The 5,003-nt window shown below is 35.3% G+C and overlaps 1 long non-coding RNA gene across 1 annotated transcript; it reads right to left on the reverse strand.

Moving 5' to 3' along the window:
- Positions 1-1,827: 1,827 nt before the first annotated feature.
- LOC139123025 (uncharacterized) lies at positions 1,828-4,766 on the reverse strand. The gene is made up of 2 exons (XR_011549567.1): positions 4,549-4,766; positions 1,828-4,060 (listed from the first exon to the last, which is right to left on the reverse strand). It is a non-coding gene; the product is annotated as an uncharacterized lncRNA (long non-coding RNA).
- Between the last annotated feature and the right edge of the window lie 237 nt (positions 4,767-5,003).

Consider the following 5,003-nt stretch of genomic DNA (forward strand, 5'->3'; position numbering starts at 1 on the left):
TGCTTCATTTTGGAATAATCTGTCGCAAGGATTTACTTTTGCCTTTTTTTTAGCATTGGCCTACCTTTGGCTGTCAACGACAAGAGTATCGTCTTTGTAACCGGCTCAGGATTTTTACAAAATCTTTGTGCCGAAGCTATCGCTTGTCAAGCTTCATACACTGCTTTCAGAATCGTAGATCCCTCTGGAGGCTCCTAAGCGCGATATACACCAAATACTAACGCAAGGGTCGACGCAGACTTTTCAAGAAGTAGATGCAACATGGCGCAATCGATCTCGCGTGGCATGGAAGCATGCCTTTCCCAATTCCAGTTCAAAATGGCTCCATTTAGCTTTCTAGGACGCCACGACATTGTACTTTTGATATTTTATTTAGCTAAACACCCACATAGAGTTTAGTAGAATAAGATGTTGTCATCAATTTTAACCTTCAAGCAACGGTACAGCTGCAAAGACTGTCGTATCAAACGGTAGAAGTGACACACCGATTCATGATTTATATAATGTATGGATACATGCAATATATTACAGCTGATGGAACTGATTAGTACATGTCAAATGCCGTTGCGCTCCGAAAACAATGTGCATGGCCTCATGATCAAACTTTTCTTATCATGTTTTGAGCATTTTGTTTTCCTTCCCCTTTTCCATTTAACTTTTTGAATACATGGTTATTTTGACCTCATTTGAAGGCATCATATACTGGAACAAGACCTTAATTTAGGTATATCATGCGAACGTTTAAATGCTTATTCACAATAATGACGACATTTGAAAATAGCACCGTGAGAACAACGTATACGTATGTCAATTTAACAATAGTCTTTATAGGGAAATATTATTTTCCCGAGCCACACATATCGTTTTTGTTCAATTATGGTGTCTTTATTTCCATGATACATACAAATGAATGTAAGGATATGAAATGTACATGAAAATCGTTGGCTTTCTCCACACACCTATCTGCACATAACCGATTAACTTATTTCAAGATACATATAGTTAATTTGCCGAGTACTATAACATAAAGTGTGTTCCTTGATTGCTATTGTAATTTCTTATTGATTTCTAAGCTGTTATTCAGATGCAATGTCCCCGGGATACAATGTCTATTCGATTCAGTCGATCAACAGATCAAGGTCACAAACACATACTCTACCGTCAAGCTGTTCATTAGTCATAAATTATCGCAAATTAAAGGCGCGTTAGCCGTTAATTAGGCCCCAAGTCATTTTACAAGTTTCTGAAACATTCGCAAATTATGCAGTTGTCGCCATTTCGTCGTTAAGATGCCTTACCTCTGATTGCATCCACCACTGGCAGCTGTGTTGTTACCAGTAAAACAATGGCAGTGCCTACTGCTTGGGAACACATTCCAATGATATAACAGATCCTTTATATACACTTTTTACCGTCTGCCTTTGGTTTCGTACACTGTAAAGTTGAGTGTTCAAGGATGGAACACCAATTAAACGCCTTTTTGTAACACTTTTTGAACGCGTCCAGACGTTCAGAAATTTAACACTATGTGTTCAACCAACGTTCAATTTTTGAACACACGTGTGTAGATTTTGAACACTATGTGTTCATCAGACATTACATTGAACACATGGTGTTCCATATCTGAACACACGTTGCACATGAAATGTGTTCAAAATATTGAACGCATTTACGCGTTCAAAGGGCTGTAACACTTTTTGAACGCATGGACGCCGTTCAACGATAAGTGTGTTAAAGGATTGAACACATGATATGCACTTGTGAACACATTAACTTTTGGCGTTCAGGGGGTGTTCAAGCCTGGAGAAACATAACGGACCACTGATATTCAGTAAAATTATTTTATTCTAAAAATACACAAAAATTAGTTAAGCAAAATACAATTATTTAGTGTAAAATGGGAAAATAAACATGGCCACTTTGTAAAGTTTGTCAGAGGAAAACACCAACGGTGTAAACATCTTCCTATCAAAACATAAACAAAAGAAAATCTTTATAAACACTGTCGATCGTTTTCAAAATATATGAACAAAGTAATGACAAAACAGGTTTAACTTCAATATTGTGGATTACGTTATATGTTCATACTTGTAAAAACGTACAAAAATATCTGTTTTGAAAAAGCTCAAAATTTGGCTTACTTATTGTGTTGAAAACAAGTATTCGTATGAAATGTTTACTCCGTTTTTGTAAGATGGTTTAAGACATTTCCTCTTGTATAGACAATTGTAAACTTGGAAAAAAGATTAGTCGAGGCTTCTCTGATGCACATGGTATATAGTTGTCCACATAAAGTAAACACAACATGTCAAGTTGTCACAAAGTGTCACAGTAAGACACAACATGCAGAAAGTGGGTAAAGGGGTCCTTGGAGGTGTAAAACCCATTTCCTTGTCCAACAAAGTCCTTCATGAACGAAAAGATTTGTTTGTTTGTAATACCTTTAAATAAACTCTGAAATAAATCAGTGACATTTCAAAACTCTACTTCTCAGAAATTAAAAACACATTAACTAATTTTGACTTCGTTTCATAAGTTTTGTTCTATATGTCAATAAGCATTTGCTGTTGAACCTGGAAATTTCAGTCCTTACTAAAATTCACTTGTAAAAGGAAACTGCAGTCTAAAACCAATGGCAACAACCTAAATGTTAGCCATTTCAACACCAATATAGCAATACAACAAGCGACTTAAAGAAAGAGCTCGCAGTGTTATGTAAAGGATCTTTGACAGCTCACTTCGGGATAGCCTCACCAAAAATGGGAAAATAGCTGCAAAAAATACACAATTGAAGATTTCACCATGATTTGGACATATCAAATTGAGATCATCCAAAAAACATGTGTAGCAAATATCAAAGCTATCAGACGGGTAATTTTTAAGATACAAATTTTTTGACCAAAAATATACATTGGCCCCAAAATATAAACTTGCAGATTTCATCATAACTTGAATATATCACATTCTGATAATTCCCTATGTCTTAAAAATGTCTGAAATATCTTTTATGTCTCAAAAATACAAATTTGCATATTTCTGCATAATTTGAACAATGTGAAAAAGCTATCCGCAGAGACTTATGTCAAAAATATCAAAGCTGTTCATTAAGTAGTTTTGAAGAAGATTTTTAAAGATTTTTTGACCAAAAACGAAAAAAATTGCCATGCAAAATAAAAATTTGAATATTTCATCACAACTAGCACAAATTTTACGAAGGTCATTCTTAGGGACATGTTTACCAAATATTGAAGACGTCGAACCACCAGTAAGACAGAAGAAGATTTTTGCCAAAAAATAGCAAAATTCGCCTCAAAAATACAAATTTGCGTATTTCACCATAACTTGAACATATATGATTAGGGTAATCTCTGGGAACCTGTACTCCAAATATTAAAGGAATCGTACTGGCCGTTTTGAAGAAAAAGCTTGGGATGTAAAAATTTGAGGACGATGCCTCACATTCACCTATTAGATAAGCTCTGCGTCGCTAAAAGCAAAGCTGAAAAACAGTAACAAATCGAGAACAAAAGACGTGTTGATCTACAATACAAAATAATCTAAGATTTGGTAGCAGGCTATGATCAACTAAATGTTACTGGAGCATAAGCCTTCAAAGACGTGACGTCTCCTTCATCAGATGCAAGGGTACAATGAAGAATTGAAGCAGAAAGCGACAGAAAATTCAGAGTGAAAATTTCAGAAAATTCAGAAATTCAGAGTGTACATTTTTCACTCTGAATTTTCTGTCGCTTTTTGCTTTAATTCTTCATTCCACCATTGCATCTGATAAGGGAGACTACACTATTTGAAAGCTTATTCTCCAGTAATATTTAGTTGATCATAGCATTCTACCAAAGCTTAGATAAATTCAGAACAAAAATACAGAAACTTATCAAAATTCAGTTACTGACCCTCGGAAGTTTAAATCTACATTAGAGATGAACTGAGGTTTTCAAGCTTGTTTCCAGACAGCTACCTCTACACTCATCTTCTTCAATTTCTGCACCATCAGTTTCTGTAATAACTCTTCGATTACCAGGTAAATCCAACTTTTCACATCCTGAAAATAATGCAACAATAGGTAATATGGCGACATGAGACTTTAAATGAAAGACAAGGTGGCCTTATTAGGTTTAGGAAAAGGGGTGACTTTAGTATACAGTGCCTCTTTTCGATACTGTTACAAAATATTGGCTTCTTCTTGTCATCAACTGATGAAAAGTAAAAGAAAGGCCAACTCTCATATGCTGAAACAATAAAGAGTGTACACTCTGGGATGTTTAACTAATGTTTTACTAAAAGACATGTGTTAGGGTCATCGCCACAGTTTTGCGGTGATGACCCTTGACCCGAGTGCGATCGATACGCCATGGCCCAAAACACCGCTGCGTATTGACAGCTAGTGTATGGTATATAAGCCACTGAAAGAAAAAAAGGTTTCTTCACGTATTTTAGCTATTCCAAAGTACTACACAAATAATTTCAAAGGATAATAATACAGATGCTTCAAAATTCAACACCTTTTACTATTTTGGAGAGAAAACTTACCCTTTCTGGTCTTGCTTCCGCACGATCACGACTTCAGCGTGCGTTTACAAGAAAAATGTCGCAACTTCCGTTTTGATGCATGACGGGATAAGAAGAGGCACCAAACTTGAACACCAAGTGTTAAGGAGTAGAACGCCTCTTGCACGCCGATGTTAAAATTAAAACGTTCATGGTGGTTATCTGATTTTCTTTTCCAAATTTCCAAATTTCAACCCGTAATAAACGTGTAAAATTATTTTTATACTTTCTTTTTTATGAAAAACATGCTTGCTTTCAGTAATTTTAGACCGGAGATATTTTTCACTTAGGGGAAATTCGCTACATCAAAATCCGTGTACGTTTGCCTAACATCGATGCAGTAGTAAATTTAATATAGCCATTGTAAAGTAAAAAACACTAAAGATTGTTAATTGTTTTACAGTATTGCAAAATTTCTGTAATGCTGAGTTTTGAAC

The sequence above is a fragment of the Ptychodera flava genome, chromosome 1 (genome assembly GCF_041260155.1).
Source record: "Ptychodera flava strain L36383 chromosome 1, AS_Pfla_20210202, whole genome shotgun sequence".
Taxonomy (NCBI): domain Eukaryota; kingdom Metazoa; phylum Hemichordata; class Enteropneusta; family Ptychoderidae; genus Ptychodera; species Ptychodera flava.